The sequence below is a fragment of the Sus scrofa genome, chromosome 16 (assembly GCF_054392235.1).
Source record: "Sus scrofa isolate SSC_HxYL_T2T_F1_AM1 chromosome 16, Sscrofa_HxYL_maternal_Yorkshire_Landrace_v2.0, whole genome shotgun sequence".
Classification (NCBI taxonomy): domain Eukaryota; kingdom Metazoa; phylum Chordata; class Mammalia; order Artiodactyla; family Suidae; genus Sus; species Sus scrofa.
The window spans coordinates 26,088,201-26,106,910 of record NC_139398.1 but is presented as its reverse complement, the minus strand read 5'-3'; the positions used below and the strand labels follow the sequence as shown (position 1 = coordinate 26,106,910).

The 18,710-nt window shown below is 33.9% G+C and overlaps 2 protein-coding genes across 7 annotated transcripts in view; one reads left to right on the top strand and one right to left on the bottom strand.

The window, feature by feature from the left end:
* LOC146395472 (uncharacterized) overlaps positions 1–18,710 on the bottom strand; it is a 491,363-nt gene that overhangs the window by 350,369 nt on the left and 122,284 nt on the right. The window contains exon 3 of one of the 5 annotated variants that reach the window (XR_014830847.1): positions 358–465. The exons of the other annotated variants lie outside the window; for them this stretch is intronic. The gene's annotated coding sequence lies outside the window, so the exon portion shown is untranslated. The remainder of the gene's footprint in view (positions 1–357; positions 466–18,710) is intronic. 5 annotated transcript variants of the gene reach the window in all.
* CDH9 (cadherin 9) overlaps positions 1–18,710 on the top strand; it is a 131,914-nt gene that overhangs the window by 23,453 nt on the left and 89,751 nt on the right. Inside the window, exon 1 of one of the 2 annotated variants that reach the window (XM_085001761.1) lies at positions 4,100–4,161. The exons of the other annotated variant lie outside the window; for it this stretch is intronic. The gene's annotated coding sequence lies outside the window, so the exon portion shown is untranslated. Of the gene's footprint in view, positions 1–4,099; positions 4,162–18,710 lie in introns of those variants that run through there. 2 annotated transcript variants of the gene reach the window in all.

The window sequence follows — 18,710 nt, the reverse complement described above, 5'->3', positions numbered from 1 at the left end:
ATTGGATTTAAGTTACTCTTGGATTTAAAACCACTACTCAGAAGAAAATTATGTGGTGAATCATGCTAAACTTCCTCCCAAAATGAATAGAACCAAATCCTCAGATTTTTAAAAGCAACCATTGAAAAACTCAAAGTTCACAAAGAGCTAAATCTTAAATTAGCGTCTTTATCTTTCAGGATGAATAGCATATAGGTTTTACCTCTTTTGGCCAACTGGGTTCACTTTCTGAATTGATGGCAGAATAATATGCACAATCATTAAGATTTTTGTATATAAATCCTATAATTGTTTGTGTTCACATTGTGGCATTTTGTGAGAGCACTATATTTTTCAATAAACAGCAATCTTTCTCACCTTCATCCCTCTGTTTATCCTAGTACAGTCTATTGATTTCAGCACTGTGTTGTAGAAATGACTGCTGAATGTATGGCCAAAACCTGTACTTGATACTCCATCAGTGTTCTGGAAAATCCAAGACAAAGTTATTAATTGTGGGTACTCATATGCAAGTACTATCTGTTAGAGATTTATTGAAATGCTGTAGTATCTATTTCTGAGGATGGTTACAATTAAGGAAAAAAGAAACTGTTCAAAACCAGTAAAAATGTAGAAATGTTAAAGGATATTTTTATCTCACTAATAAAAAATAAAATGTCAGTACACATTGCCTTTGTTTTATATATTCAATCCCTCTCTCTGTTGATCTATATTAATTCTGATGGTGATGATGATGTCTCATTAGATTAAGATGACAAAATCATGAACTAAAAATAATTCTTCACTAATTTATTATCAGGAGATAATGACATACTGAATGGTCTGCAACGCAGCATTGGCACAGGTGACTCTCTTACGCTTAATAAGCAGAATCCTATTAGAAAAGACAGCTGTGTCAAGTGTTTGGAAGCGTATTGGTTATAATATTATGCAATGGAAATATGAATTAAACAATTCTGGGAATCACTATTAATGTATAAGAATCCAGAGCATATATTTTAGAATTTGTTTTTAGTAATAGGCATCTTCCTAAGAGCCAAACATTTGAGAATCTTTTCTGGTCTTTAATTAATATATTACCTTTGGTATTTCATATCTCTGATACTTAATGATGCTATTTAAGCAGCAAGCATATGTTTCTTTGACCAATATATATAGAAAAATTAAAACTAAATGGATCTTCTCTCATGGCAGACTTGTTTTCTACATAGAAGAATCCATACCAAGGGAAGTAAGTAATCTTTATAAAGCCCAATTTTAGAAGGTTAATTCTAACACAGTTTAACTTCTTTGTTTTCCTATTATTGCAAAGAAAAGACGTTCTATGAAGATTAATAGTGATAGCATGATAATTCAAAATAAAAATACTAAATACTCTCCCTTTCAAATTCTGTGGTTTAACAGAGATATTTCAGTTATTTATTAATCTTGTTGGTTGCACACCATTTCTATCTAAATTTTGAATATTTTTAACAATTAAGTGCCTTTAAAATGAGATTCAAGTATGTGTAATATGTGCAAAGTGAACGATAACATGTTCAAATTGTTGAAATTGTCTGCTTAGTTATATGTTCCATTACATCCCATTTTTTAGTACAGACTGAGTGCACTGAGTCACCTGAACTCCTGGTCTATTATTCCTCCTCCAAATCAGACCATCATTCTACACTAAACTCTAAGTACATGATAAGGATAATTAATTTTATTGTAAAACATTTTTGATTCACAGGTTCTTGTTTATTGAAAAATCCTTAGGAAAATTGTGGGAGGTGAGGGTGGCAGATAAGGATAAAAATAAAAATAAATCAAGAAACAAGAGAAGGTCCTTGTATGACCCAACAATAATTACAGCCCATGAACTGGGAGTATAATTAATTTAACCTTCTGCACATGAAGCTGGGCAGAGGGGTGCGAACTGAGCCTATTCCTTTAAAAAATTTCCTTATAAATTCTTATGTGTGTATATACACACAGACACAGACACACATGAACACACATATGCCCACTCACCCCAATAAGTCATATCAGTGACAATTTTACTACACTTGTCTTTGATATATTATTTTAATCATCTCCCTTGATTTGTTCAGTAAAAGCTACCTACTGTAGAATTACTTTAAGAAAGGAACTAATCTTTAACTCACCTTATTAATTTTCAAAATTCATACTGCTTTATTTGAATTATAGCATAGTGATTATGGTGTGGATACTAAAGCCAGACACCCTAGGTATAAATCTTGACTATCACTGAAAAATCACAACACCAGAAGATGACCAATAATACAGTTTGAGTCAAAGTTATGTGTATTAAATTGCTGTTAACAAGGCATACTGCCCATCACGAGGAAACTGGAGGTATTTTGGTTAGAGGGAGTTAAGATAAGTTTATTCTAGAGTTTGGGAATATGCTGGAGCATTTGGGAAGTACTTATAAAATCAGGGACCAGCATTTGATTAGGTTATATTAGGAAACTGGGGCAATTCTGTACATGTATATTAATTTCTATGTGGAAGCTGGAAAAAGTTTGAAGTTGCCTTTGATAAAGATATAACAACTAAGAGAGGAAGATATTTGGTCATTTTGGGGGTGCCTAGTGCCCAGGATTTCTGCCTTGTTCACTTGTAGAGTGAGCTCATATAATGATGCTCTTCTGTTACATTGTTTGTGCTCAACAGGATAAACCATAGCCTAGATCTTAGTTTCCAAGCCAGGTACAGGCTGTCAGCTCTCAGAGCTGATTTTTATTTTCTCCCTTTCCTCCTAATGGATGTTTATCTTGGGCAATTTATTTAAACACTCTAAACTTTCATGTTTTTGTGTATAAAATTAATAATATAGCTCCTTCATCAAGTGGATTTTGAAATTAAGTGATTTAAGATAAATGCTTCAGTCCTAAAGATTAGGGAATTTAGGGAGCTTAAAACAAACGAAAGTTTAATTTTTCTCCTCCTATATATCCATTACAGGTTGGCTGGTAGGGGTGACAGGGAGCTTTGTTGTCTTCATTTTGGGTCCTAAGTGTGAAGTCTTGCTACCTGGTACGACAAAGGGGAAAAGATAGTGGTGGGATTATTTAGCAGCTTATAAATCTTCTTCCCAAAAAGAACACAGATCACATTCAATTAAACTTCACTGGTTAAATAGCTACAGGGAACTTCAAGATGGCAGTGAAGCATAATACCAGTGGGCTAGAAGAAGGATAAATGAGCTGTTTGTGCACAGAACAGATGATTTTTCAAAACTGTGAGGCAGTTGAACAGTGCCTGGTCCATACCATATGCTTAATAAATGCTAGACATAACAATAATAAATGACATTATTCTCATCTCCATTTTCCTTCCCTCTATCGGATTTAATAATAATGATTTATCCCTCCTATGTGAGTTTATTTTTGGATGAACTTTCCAGATGAAATAAACACTAGATCTTTAATATCAGCCTCTGTTAATGAGATATGAAGCAATTTTATGGTAACTACATTGTGTTTGGGTAGGTGATTTGCAAAGGTAAACATGCTAATGTATTTTTACAATAACTATTTGTAAAGTTGAGTTAGAGAGTATTTGAAATTTAAAACTTAAAGTCATGGTTGTTGCCTTTTTATTTGGGGGGTCTGTTTAGATTTGATTTGATCAGTAAAATTAAATAATCTGTAGATTCACTATGAAGTTGCCAAATGGTACACTAGACTCACATTATGCTGTGACTGTGAACACTAATTGAAAACATTGCCATGGTGATTGCTATAGTAACATTTAAATTGGCATCAATGCCAAAGAATCTTTAATACTGATCTCATAGAAATTAGTTCACAGTACATTTCAAGAATATAAATAGATTTTTCTGGGATTTTCATTCACATAACGCTGAAAAGAAAGAACATGCATATATATTTTAAAAATAATAATAGATTTAATAAAATACTTAAATGCAAATGGTCATGACCTATAAATGATTTTATAATTTAATGATAGGAGAGTACCTACTAAAGTTTTCATTCATATTGAGTATTTTAAGTCTGTTAAATTATTTAGTCCCTCAACATATATTTCGTTTCTTTATTTTTAATATTAAATTTTATTTTTTTCCACTGTATAGCATGGGGACCAAGTTACACATACATGTGTATATAATTTTTCCAGCCATTGTCGTGTTATGATGTAAGTATCTAGATATAGTTCTCAGTGTTACACAGCACGATTTCATTGCTAATCCATTCCAAGAGCAATAGTTTGCATCCGTTAACCCTAAGCTCCTGATCCCTCCCACTCCCTCCCTCTCCTCCTGGGGCAGCCACAAGTCTACTCTCCAAGTCCATGATTTTCTTTTCTGTGGAAAAGTTCATTTGTGACTTATTTTAGATTCCATTTATAAGTGATATCATGTGGTATCTGTCTTTCTCTTTCTGACTTATTTCACTTAGTATAAGAGTCTCTAGTTCCATCTATGTTGCTGCAAATGGCATTATGTGGTTCTTTTTTAAGGCTGAGTAGTATTCCATTGTGTATATATACCACATCTTCCGAATCCAATCATCTGTTGATGGATATGTGAATTGTTTCCATGTGTTGGCTATTGTGAATAGTGCTGCAATGAACATGTGGGTGCATGTGTTTTTTTAAGGCAAGTTTTGTCTGGATATATGCCCAAGAGTGGGATTGCTGTGTCATATGATAGTTCTATGCATAGATTTCTAAGGTACCTCCATAATGTTCTCCATAGTGGTTGTACCAGCTTAAATTCCCACCAACAGTTCAGGAGGGTTCCCTTTTCTCCACACCCCCTCTAGCACTTGTTATTTGTGGACTTCTTAAAGATGGCCATTCTGACTGGTATGAGGTGGTATCTCATGGTAGTTTTGATTTGCATTTATCTAATAATCAGGGATGTTGAGCATTGTTTCAAGTACTTGTTGGCCATCTGTATATCTTCCTTGGAGAAATGTCTATTCAGGTCTTTTGCTCATTTTTCCATTGGGTTGTTGGCTTTCATATTTCTAATCTTCTCCTCTGCTTTGTGCAAAATGATTTAATATAGAGACCCCCCAAAAAAAAGTCTATTCTGGTTTTGAATAATAGTCTGGAAAAGAGAGTCATAAGTAACTTAAAGATAGTTAAACTTAATTGAGTTTTTTTCTAAGCTTTTTATGAGAATTAGCGTCAAGTCAATGAGTATTATTATTAAGTTTTATGAATTAAGAAACTAAGACAGAAAGAGATTAATGTCTTGTCAAATCTGTCTAGTAGATAGCACAGCTAGCTATCTGAAACAGTTCCACGATAGTGGTCTTAAAAATGCTTCCTGTTTGGAGTTCCCATTTTGGCTCAGTGGAAATTAAATTGACTGGTGCCCATGAGAATGCAAGTTCGATCCCTGGCATCGCTCAGTGGGTTAAGGATTCAGCGTTGCCATGAGCTGTAGCGTAGGTCACAGATGCGGCTAGCATCTGACATTGCCATGGCAGTGGGATAAGGCCAGTGGCTAAAGCTCCAATTAGACCCCTAGCCTCGGAACCTCCATATGCCGTGGGTGTGGCCCTAAAAAAGACAAAAAATCCTGCTTCCTGTTAACTCCCTGTCCTAAATATTATGTACTCTATGATACTGAAGCATGGAAAAAAAATTTCTTACATTTACCAGGGAAAGTCAAGAAAATACTATAACTTGATAATAAATACTAATATTTAATTAACACTGTTTTCTAGGGCTGCTGCAACAAAGTATGACAAACCAAGCGGTTTAAAATCACTTAACTTTTTTATCTTAATTATATAGGCTAGATGTCTGAAATCAAGGTGTTGGCAGATCTATAGTCTTTCAATAGACTGGTGGAGGTTACTTCCTTATTCCTGCCAGTTTATGTGTATTAATTAGCTTAACTGAAAACATTAAAAAATCAGTAATAATGCAACATGCATATTAGGGCAACCAGGGAACCATTGATTAAATAACATATTCAAGGTCACCTAGCAAGGATTTGAAATCAGGCATCTGAACACTAGAGGTCATGCCCTTAAACATGGACCTCTAACAATATTTAGTCTTAAAATTTAAACAATTTTCTAGGTTGACTCCACATAAAAATGAAATCACAACAGATATTAGAATATTTGCAAATGTATTTGTCACTAAGAAAGATTACAACATCTTCTAGGAATTTTATCTTTTGAATATTTAGAGACCATTTGAATAACCCAGGTATAAGACAATCTATATTTATTCACAGAAGCACTGCAATATGTTAACTACATAGTTACAGTTATGGTTTCAATCCAAGGGCCAATTTCCAGTGTGCATGTTTTTGATCTCTTGTCTTGACATCACTACCTCCTCCTTGTTATACTTTCCTCTCTGGTCTACAAGAATGCCCCCGCACCCCAACTCTCTCAGTTGCTCTAACCACTTCTCCTATACTTTCCTCTCATTTACTTCTCTCAGACATAGGTGAAACAAATCTGGCATCTACTGCTATAGGGCCCTTGATCTAGATTATATTCTGACTGAACATCCCTCACATTCCTAACAGGATAGTTCCCCTTTTTCAAATATTTACTCAAATAACACTTTCTTCATGAGACCCAGTTGGAATTTCCCTTCTCTTCCCCTTCCTCGTCCTTATATTCATTTCCTGCTATAATGCTCTGATTTTTTTCAATTGCATGAATGCCTTCTATTAGCGTTTTCATATTATTTCGTTTGTTGGATAGTATTTGTCTTTTTCTGTATGTTTTATTTGTATCCCTAATGTATACCCTATGCTTGGCAATAATAGGCACCAGGTAAATATTTGAAGCATAGCTGAATGGCTTACTCTAATAGACCAGACTAGAGGATCATTTGGACCATATATATAATCTTAGTTCTCTAGAATCAGTCTGAGACCTAGATTTGGGTGCAGGTGATTGACTGAAAGTGTGCTTCTCAGGAAGAAACTGTAAAGAAGCAATGAAGCAGGAGAGAGAAGGAAAAAGAACACAACACAGCACCCACATGGTCTAATGTTGAATAGAGCTTTGGCTTGATCCTTAAAGAGAAGGCTCTAAGCATAATATGGAAGAGAGAGCTGACCCAGCTTTAGGCAAGGAGTGCCTCAGTGTTGTGGTGACTGAAGGAATTTCCCTAGCATTGTGGTTCTCATCAGAAGAGAAAAATTTTCAGAAGAAGGGGGCAACTATAGGCAATATGCAGAAAACCTTCACAGCAGCTGGCTGCTATGTAGATGGGCTTGGCAAATGGGATCTTCATGGAGCACAATAGAGTCTAGTATGGAATCTAGATAAGCACTTACAGTAAACTATGGATATGCATATGACTGTAAAATGGTTAACGTGATAGTTTAAATGACCCTCTCAAATCTCATTTATAGTTTCCTTGACAAATGCATACTGTTTTATTGCACATTAATAGTATATAATTATATAACAACCTAATCAATATGTTCAATTTGAAAGAAAATATTATATTTATACATTATGAATCTAACATATTTCAAATTCTTTTTATACACATGGTTTTATTTAACTATTTTACCTCCTGATAAGGTAAGCTTATGATTTCTGTTCTAGATATGATGAAAATAAAACCTAGTTAATAAATTTGCCTAAGCTCATTAAGATAGTGACAAATTCAGAATATTAATCCATCTCTCTGTGTGTCCACTTTTCATTCTACTCTTCTGCCTACATATATAATGCCAATGTAAAATTACATATTTTTCAAATTTTAAGTTCCTATTATTTTAAAACATGGAGTCCATAAATTTAAATTTGGAAACATTACATCAATATTTGTACTTATCTCTAACTGAAGTGTAACATGTCTCAAAACTATGTTTATGGGTATCAATTTATAGAATTATTAGATGTACCTATGACTTTATGATTAGTAGAAATAAAATATCCTACTAAATACCTTGTATGTTCATTTTTTTCTTTACAGTAATAGTATTGATCAGATCTGCTACTGGGTCTTGTTATTTATTGCATTAACTGAGAACTACATCACAAGTTTTTTAAAATAGTTTAATAGCTGTATTTTTAAAAAATTGATTTCCTTTTAAATGCTATACCATATCTTAATCTGTGTTAAAATATTCTGTCATCAATCTGACAAAAAGTTTTACAAAACAAAAAAACGTTAAAATTCCACTTTAAAATCCATAATACTACTTTGATTTTTGATTAAAACATTAACTTTTCATTGGTATCTATACTGTGGTAATCATTATAAATCCTTGCATATTTGCTTTGCAATTTGCTCCTCCAGAGCTACTTAATTTCCTATCCTCAGTACTGCCAAGCACAACCTACCCCCATTCACTTGTTCCCATTCTCCCCGGCTCCACACTAAGACATAAAGCTGGATAACAGTTTGGTCTGAACTTTTGCTTTCTAGAGCTAACTCAAGAAAAGAAGTTATGTCAAACCAAATACAGTTTTAAATTTGGATAATTTTTAGCACTATGTGCTCTTTGTTAAATGAGAAATAATTAGTGTCTGCTGATGCATGTGAGACAGTCATTAACTTGCCTCTGACAGACTCTGATGTTCATATTTGACACTGGAAGCTGACATGAAACCCCAGGTAGAAAACTCATCTATACTTTTCTCCACTGATTAGCAAGTTTAAATATAAACTGAAGTTTTTCTTTTATTTTCCTGATAGGTTACATATTATTCAATAAATGACTTCTAATGTCAGTAACCTATTCAGGGGTGGGTCATAAACAAACTTTATCTTGCTATATATGTAGAACATATTCCCAGAATACAGGATTCTTAAGCAATCTGCTGTTCTAGATACATGACTAGAAAAAAAGTAAGTGCTTTATATGTACTTGGTGAAGGAATTACTGCATGGATTTTTGGATGACTTCATGATATGACCTCATATTACATGTAAGTTGCAGGACTTATTTACCCTTTCCCTACTCTTAGACTTTTAGTTCATTTTTACCTTTTCTCCAGTGTTTCTGCCAAGATATAGTCAGGAAACAGATGACATACTCAATGATTGGCAAGAATTTAATAGAGGGGATGGGAAGTGTTAAAGGAACTAACCAGGGATAGTGTAGTGTTCCTGGTGTGTGTGTGTATGTGTGTTAAATATTGCTTCATCTTCTGACACTCCAAGATGCTACTAGATCATCTTATATATTTCCTTCTCTAGTCCTAAAATGAGCTATTTTCCCAAGGATCCCTGGTTCCTTTAGTTGGAAAATGGTATTTGAAGCCAAGATCTGGGCACTAGGTGAGTTCATGGGTACTGGGTGGTATTGCTGCTAGGCCATCTCAGGTAATAGAGCAAGGAATACATATGTATGTATACAAACTTGTATGGATATACACTTATCTATAAATATTTCAATACATAAGCATCCATAATTTATATTAAAGTACATGAGGTTTCTTGTTTTTTTGTTTTGTTTTGACTGCACCAGTGGCAAATGGAAGTTCCTGGGCCAGGTATCAAATACCAGTTGCAGCTGTGACCTACACCACAACTGCAGTGATTCTGGATCCTTAGCCCTCTGTGCAGGGCCAAGATGGGATTGAACCCATGCCTCGGCAGCGACCCAAGCCACTGCAGAGACAATGCTGTATCCTTAGCCCTCTGTGCTACAGTGGAAACTCCTAAAGTACATGAGTTTCCATTGAAGTCTCCAACTCTATTCCACATGCATCATGCTGTCCTCTTCCTCTTGTTTATCTCTAAATTTTTACAACAGTAAGAAACCTGACTTCTAATATCTGCCATCCATTTACTTAATTGATTTTCAGTATACATGTGGAGCAGCCTAATTATTAACCTAATCCTTTGGAGAAAATACTTCATTATCTAGATTTTGCATATGTGCAATTTCTTTTCATTTAGTCTTGGGGACTTAACTCATTTCCAAAGTTATTTGGGGTAGCAACTTCCCTCTTCACTGAGATTGTTTCATATATTTTTATTAAGTTAGATTCTCTTGTCATAGCCTGCGTTCTTTCTTGGACCCTATCTCTCCAGTCCCCAGCTCCTAAAATGATTTTTAGGAATTGTGCATACATTAAGGTTTATTCTATGCTGTAAAGTTGTATGGTTTTTGACAAATGTATAATGTCATGTAGCCACCATTGCAGTCTCATACAGAACTCCCTGCTCAAAGTTCCCCTTTGCTCATCTATTAATCCCTTCCTCCCAAACAACTGCAACCACTGTTATTTAATTGTCTCTATAGTTTTGCCTATTCCAAAATATCATATAGTTTTTTTAATTTCTTTAAATTTCCCCATTACATTATTTTTTTTCCTATTTTACAGCATTATGACCTAGTTACACATACATGTATACATTCTTTTTTTCTCACTTTATCATGCTCCATCATAAGTGACCAGATATAGTTGCCAGTGCTACACAGCAGCATCGCATTGCTAATCCATTCCAAGAGCAATAGTCTGCATCTATTAACCCCAAGCTCCCAATCTATCCAACTCCCTCCCACTCCCCCTTGGCAACCACAAGTCTATTCTCCAAGTCCATGATTTTCTTTTCTGTGGAAAGGTTCATTTGTGCCATATATTAGATTCCAGATATAAGTGATATCATATAGTATTTAATATAAGACAAGACACCATCAAACTTCTAGAAGAGAACATAGGCAAAACATTCTCTGACATCAACCTTACAAATGTTTTCTCAGGTCAGTCTCCCAAAGCAACAGAAATAAAAGCAAAAATAAACCAATGGGGAGTTCCCCTCTTGGCACAGCAGAAATGAATCCAACTAGGAATCATGAGATTGTGGGTTCTATCCCTAGCCTTGCTCAGTGGGTTGAGGATCCAGAGTTGCCATGAGCTGTGGTGTAGGTCACAGATGCAGCTCAGATCTGGCATTGCTGTGGCTTGTCAGCAACAGCTCCGATTAGACCCCTAGTCTTGGAACTTCCATATGGCGTGGGTGTGGCCCTAAAAAAAGACAAAAACAAATTAACTAACTAAATAAATAAATGTGATGTGGAATACTGGATTATACTTCAGACAAGACAAAAGAATATTAGTGGGACAATTGATGACATTTGAATAAAGTGTATAATTAGTTAATAATATTATATTAAAGTTAACTTGCTGACTTGAAAAATTACACTATGGTTATGCAAGATTTATTTGGGAAAGATGGGTGAAAAAATAAATAAATAAAATAAAATTTAAAATATATAAATAAAATAAAATAAACCTAATAAAATAAAAATGGGACCTAATCAAACTGACAAGCTTTTGCACAGCAAGGGAAACCAAAAAGAAAACAAAAAGACAACTTACAGAATGGGAGAAAATAGTTTCAAATAATGCAACGGACAATGGCTTAATCTCTAAAAATACAAACAACTTATAGAACTCAACAGCAAAAAAGCCAACAATCCAATTGAAAAATGGGCAACAGACCTGAACAGACATTTCTCCAAGGAAGAGATACAGATGGCCAACAAGCACATGACAGAATGTCATATAGTTTTAATCATTCAGTATGTAGCTTTTTCAGGCTGGAATTTTTTACTTAGAGCTATGATTTTAGTTTCCTCATTTTTTTAAGAATTGAAAGCTCATTTTTTTTTTATCTCTGAATAATATTATATAGATAACCACAATTTGTTCATCCATTGACCTACATTTTGTTCCAGTCTAAACCTACTGATAACTAATGTTTTGGCTGAACCAGCCCTGTGTTTCTTACTATGATTGCAAAACACCCTAAGCAATAACTGTCAGAAAACTTTGAAAAAAACCCAAAAGTTTATTACTCACAACTTCTGTAAAGCACAGAGCACACCTGGTAGCACATCTAGGTCCTGGGAGAAGGAAATAGGTAGTAGGGAGAGGGGGCGGGTAGAGAGAGAAAGAGAGAGAGAGAGTGTGTTACTGAGCCCATGAGTCTGGGGTTCTGTTTTTTTCTTTTTTGAGGTTGAGCCTGAGACCTAGGTTTTCTCACTCTTTATTGGTAAATTTAAAAGATAAGAGCAGGAATTTAAAGTGCAGGAAGAGACAAATAAGCAACTCAAATGGTCAGTTATCTAAATCAACCAGGATTGCTAAAACAAAGGAACCTCAAAGGAAGGGAAGGAACATCTGCTTTTTATCTAGTCCTGTGGCTGGTAAAGTGTTTATTTCAGATGGACAATTAAGCATTTGCATTAGAGAAAAAAAAAGGAAAACCCAACTGCTATCAGGGCTTCATGTACAACCTTTGAAGGGTATCTTTTTTGCATAGTTTTTAGAGATTATGAATAAAGTTTATATACACAGTAATATGATTTTTTATGTGAGTGTGAACATCACTTTTCAATCAAATAATTATATACCTAGGAACATGATTCCTAGACTATGCAATAAAACTATGTTTAGCTTTATAAAAAACTTTCAGATAGTCTTCCAATGCAGCTGTTCCATAGTGCATTCCTACCAGCAATAAAGGAGAGTTCCTGTTCCTCCACAAACATAGCAGCATTTGATAGGGTGATTTTGTGGATTTTAGCTGTTGTAATAGTTTTGCAGTAAACGTTTGTTGCTTCAGTTTCAATGTGCAGTTCCCTAATGCCAACTGATTTTAAAAGGCTTTGTGGGGTATGCTTATTGACCTTGGTATATTCTCTGGTAAGGTGTCATCTTTTCAGACTTTTAGAACATTTTTTAAAATTAGGCTGCTTATATTTTTATTATTGAATTTTAAATGTTCTCTGTATATTTTATATATAAATTCTTTATCAGATATATGTCTTGCACATAAATTTTTCCTGTCAGTGCCTTGTCTTTCCATTTTCCTAATAGCACTTTCACAAGGCAGACATTTTTCATTTTAGTAAAATCTCTTATCGCTGTTTTCTTTCATAAAATGTACTTTTCACATATATAAAACTCATTGACAAACCTGTTTACCAAGATTTTCTCCTGTGTTTTCTTCCAGAAATTTTGTAATTTACATTTTATGTTTGTGTCTATGACACATTTTGAGTTAATTTTTGCGAAAAGCATAAGGTTTGTATGGAGATATATTTTTTAAAAAGGTTTTGCATGTGGATGTCCAACTATTGCAGCACAGTTTGCTGAGAAATCTATCCTTTCTCCACTGAATTGCCTTTGTCCTTTTATCAAATAACAGTTAACTACATTTGCTTGGATCAATTCTGTACTGTCTATTCTATTCAATCTATGATCTATTCTTTTGCCAAATCCATGCTACCCAGATAACTGTAAGTTTATAGTAAGTTTTCAAATTATTTTTGCTTTATATTTTTTATAACACTTAGCACTATCTGCCACTTTAGTTTTTATCTTCTGTTACCATCTCTACAGGTAAAAGTACTTTAATTCATTGCTGTATTGCCAGTGCCTAGAACATATGCATATGACATGATTCATCAACTTTGTTTAGACAATAAATACACACATTTGTAATTCATTTGTTCTTATTACATAAATATAACTCCACTGTTTTTACAAGTTTTAAGAATATTTTTTATATATTAATGATATGGACTCATCCTGTATAAATTTTTTTTCCTCCTTTTTTCATTTGACTAAAGGGAAGTTCTCTTGTGAGAAGTGTTGAGACTGGGAACGCTATACTACTTAATTATTTTTTCTTACCGAAAGCTCTCTATTCATCTGATTTCCTACATCTCCATAAGTCCTTTTTCGTGCTTTGTTTTTTGTCTTTTTCCCCCAGATGAAAGTGTTACTACTGCGTGTGCTTATGCTGAGGAGATTGTGTGATCTCCCACAGCTTTATTGTAATCTAATCTCATCTTGCATTTTTATCATTTTTCCACACCAACTTGAAACTCTTTTTTCTGGTTTCCAGTGTCTAAGAACACTTTGACTAAAAAGCCCCCATTTTCTGTGATAGTATCAAATTCTACTTTTCCCATACGCCAATAATACTTTGTTAGCTAACATTCTTCAACAAGTTGTGGCCATAGCTCTCTCCTAACAGATTTTCCATCTCTGACTCTGACTAAAATTATTCACTTATAAGGCATATCTCCAAATTAGAATATATCTGAAATAATGTACACTAATTTGTACCTTTTTATCTTTGTCCTGTTATGTTATAGGGGATGCCTTTATTAAATTGATATAATAGTATCTTGGCCAACTACAAAGGAGAATCCTGGTAATCCAGGATCATATGTAAGATTTGATCCCCTTGATCCTCATTGGAGGACTAATATTGTGAAAAAACTTGCTTTTCTACCTCCTTTTGTTTGAAAGTTGATGTTTTTTCCATAAATCATAGAGAACTTTTATTTTTTTAATCTAGCTCCACTCTTGCTATAGATAGTGATTATTTTTCTCAGGTTCTATGAATAAGTTTTCATGTATTTATGTAAATTTTTATATATTCTATATATATTTATATTCTATTATTTATATTATTATTGTTATTTTGATAGGATATTGGCAAAACCTGTTGAAGGGCTTCTTTTATGATACTAGTTTAAACTACCAGTGTTCTAGAGATGACCTAAACCTAATTTTTTAAAGCTTAGTTTAGTAGTGGTATTAAGGATTGCTTATACAAATCTGGAAGCTCATATTTCTTCCATTAATTTTTTAATAAGAAAAATGAAATCATTTTTAACTAAATATGACAATAATTGGATGTAGAATTTTTTAAAAAATATTTTAGAGAGCTTATATATATATTAAATACATATGATCAATTATATATACACACATATATTTATGTAATAAATGCAAGAATTATCAATTTCTATGAAAAATAGATATGTTAAAACACATATCCCCAAATAGTTCCTTGATTATGTAAGACATAATTTTGGTGTCTATTCATAGTCACAGGACTGTTTCTTTATATACATGTCATTTACCTAACTGAACTGTCAGATTTGTCTTACCAACTCATATTAAAAATACAATAAAGTATTGGAAAGATTGCTGGCCAAGGAATCAAACAAGATATGTATGCCTTTTGCCAAAACCACAAAATAACTGGGTCATCAGAAACAATTTTCTTCACCTCTCCACATCTTATATATCTCATCTAGAAAAGGATTTAAAATAAATGACTATAGCTCAGTTGTTTTTTTTTAAGATAAATACATTAAGATGTCCAGAGGTGCTTTGTTGATTATAAATCTTAAAATAAGATACTAAAATCAGTCATATACACTTGTTTTATATGTACATTTCATCTGAGAAACTGCCCAAAAAACATGATTGGAATTATTAAAATACTTTATCTGAGTTTAAACCATAGGTATAAGAAAAAACGATATACTTTAATTTTGGATGCAGATTTTATATGCTGAACATCCTACTTAATTACAGTAATGGACTTTTTTTTTTTTTTTTTTTTTTTTTTTTTTGCTTACAAATAGCCAGCAGCCATTTTTCTCAAGTGCAATTGAAATATAATTAAAAGAACAAGGGAATGATAACAAAACAATTTTCAGTTTTTAAAGTTAACAAGATTCAAGTGAATTCCCTGATTACAAAGTCACAATTAAACCAAACTTAAAATATTGTACTTCATAATGCATCTAATAGTATTTATTTATCAACAAAAAATGTGATTAAAATGCAGAGTGCTTAAGGGCGATAGAGGTAATTAAGCATAGAAAATTTAGTAATCAGCTTGTTGCTACTGAATGAATAAAGGATATGAAGAATTTTAATAAACCCTATGGGATAAGAGCTTGCTAACTTTAAAAACAAATGTAACAAAACCTTTTAGAATGTGCATTTTTGTCTAAGAGCTAAGGAATGTACAGATGTTAAATTAGGCACAGGAGGATACATTAATTTTTCCTAAAAGTGAAAGAATTATGCCTAGAATTATGAGAAAAATAAAAATTTTTAATAAAAGGGGTTTACTGTTCAAACAAACACTCTATAATTTATACCAATCACTTTGTAAAGTTCATACTTAATCCCATGTTATGCAAATTTTCATAAACATCTTTCTTAGTTCATTGCAGACTGAATTTCATTTTTTAGGAAAAATTCACCAGGACTCTTTTAAAAGGCACATTTCCTCCCAGTTAAACCCTTTACATATCTCTATTAGCTTGTTTATACAGTGGAATATTGTCAGTCTCGTATGTGATCCCAGGCTTTTATCCATTTTAGGCATGAATCAAACCAATCAAATAAATTTGCAAATATATATTAAGTATGTATTACATGTCAACAGCTGTTTCATGCAAGATACAGTGATTTGCAAAATATCCCACAATCATACAAGTTACATTATAACTAAAGGAAGCAATCAATAAACATATAATGCGCTAAATGAAAAAGATAATTAAAATCACTGTAAATTATATGAAGGAAATAAATCGATGTTAAGAAAGAAATCATTAGAGACTGAAGTTGGGTAAGCTCTTTGAAAAGGTTGTTACAGAAGACTTTGCAAGAAAGCAGAATATGATGTAGAAACTGAATAATGAGAAGGAGTTGGCTATGGGTGAGTCAAGCAAGACTATTCAAGGTCTGAATGTGAGTAAAGCAAAGACCTTGATTTGGGCAAGCACTTAAGACACATGAAGAAGGCTTTCAGCTGGGCACATATGAAGCAATATTACTTAACAGCAGTACAATGAATATAAGGTCCATTGATTTCAGTCCCACAGAATTCAAATCCTGGATGCCTTCCACTTTCCCAAAGGTGCCTACCATTTTGCGATATCAGCAAGTTTGTTCAACAGGCCAAGACTCAGTTTACCCTTCTCTATAATTTGGTCATGCTTTCCTTGTAATATTGTTGCAAGGAGAGTTAAAGAAACATTGTTTAAAAAAAAAAAAAAAAAGACTCAGCCAATTGCCTAAAACACAGAAAGCAAGTTAGAATAAATGTTGGTTGCCAGCATCACAGATGTTCACAGGCTATTTCTGGAGCAGTACAGCCCAAGTACAAGGGAGTGCCTGGATTTAACTTTCAGTCTTTCTGTAGCTGTTTATATAAATTTGTACAGTCATTTAACCTCTTTTGCCTCAGTTTCCTTAAAATAATATGACTGATATAAGGGATTACAGAAGAATATACTTTAAAAGTTTGTCATAAATATATGAATTATATGAAATTAGTAGATCAGTGAATCACTTTGCTTCCTGTTACTAATTATGCTGAAATGCCGTTAGTAGTAGCAGCATTAAAATATCTTTATTTTGGGAGTTCCCGTCATGGCTCAGTGGTTAACGAATCCAACTGGGAACCATGAGGTTACAGGTTCTATCCCTGGTCTTGCTCAGTGGGTTAAGGATCCGGCATTGCTGTGAGCTGTGGTGTAGGCTGCAGATGCAGCTTGGATCTAGCATTGCTGTGGCTGTGGTGTAGGCCAGCGGCTATAGCTCCAATTAGACCCCTAGCCTGGGAACCTCCATATGTTGTGAGTGCGGCCCTATAAAGCAAAAATAAATAAATAAATAAAAATAAAATAAAATCTCTTTATTTTGACCAAGAATAATTTTCTAATAGATTGTCCTTTCCCCTGATGAAACTGGCACTCAAAAATGGCTCAATCATCTACCCAGTTCACAAACTAATAATGTAGGAATTATATTTTATTTCTCTTTTAATCCTTTATAACCAATACATGAGTAGGTAGTATTTTCTTTTCTGAATATGAATATGCAAGTCTTACCCAGTTGTTAGGTCTGGTTCCCCAGAAACAACCCTGAGGCAGGGATTTGGATGCAAATGATTGGTTAACAGATTGCTTCCAGGTCAGGAAGTGAGGGAGGAATGGGAAAGCAGGATAGGAAAAAGAATCCAAGTTAGGGTGTAATTTCAGTCTAAGTTCTAGCATCAGCATGATTCTTTAGGGGAGCTTTGGGATGTAAATAGCATGTTAGTGTAAATACTTCTGCACCTGTTAAGCAAAGGCTCAGGGATTCTGTGGAGAAAATTATAAATGTGGAAGCACTTGAGGCTCCCTGTGCCTGTAGGCAAAATGGCTCCTGTAGCCAAGGGAAGTCCTCCAAAGAGAGTTGCAGGTGCAGGTCATTAGAAGAAAAACACACAAAAATTGTAGTGCATGTAGTGTGTGTGTGTGTGTGTATGTGTCCACATTAAAGAATCAAAGGAAACCTGAGTAGAGTGTTGGTGTCCACTTCAAACCACCATCGTCATCGCTTTCTGGACTGGATTGATAGACTTAACTGATCTCCCCTCTAACCAAATCCTTTCCTATCCTCTAAGCCTGTTTTTCACTCTATATAAGGGTTGATCTTTTCTAAACATGGCATGTTAAAGTCTTCCAACTGCTTTCCAATGCACTGGAAATGACAGCAAATTTCTTACTATAGCTTATAGAAGCCTTTGGGATCCTAGCCTCTGCCTAAGTCTCTGGATCCATCTAATAGGACTGGACTTTTCTTCTCAAAAGCTTGTATTCTACCTAAAGTGGAAACCATAGAGCAGACCACAGGAAATGAAGATTGCTCTTCGATTTCTTTTGCAAGAGCAATCTGCAAGGATGGTGGCCAAAAGAAAAATTTCCCCATGGGAAGAAACCAGGGTACCCAGTGTGGTCAGCTAAGGAATCTGTAGTATTTTATCAAAACAGTTATTCTTGAGAATTTCTGCCTGCACATTTTCTACTGCACAAGCACTGATCAATAAAATGCAGGGCGTATTCTGAACTAATGGCCATTAGCTAGTACTTTTACTCTTTTTGTTACCATTACTTGATATTGCACTGTTCTGACATT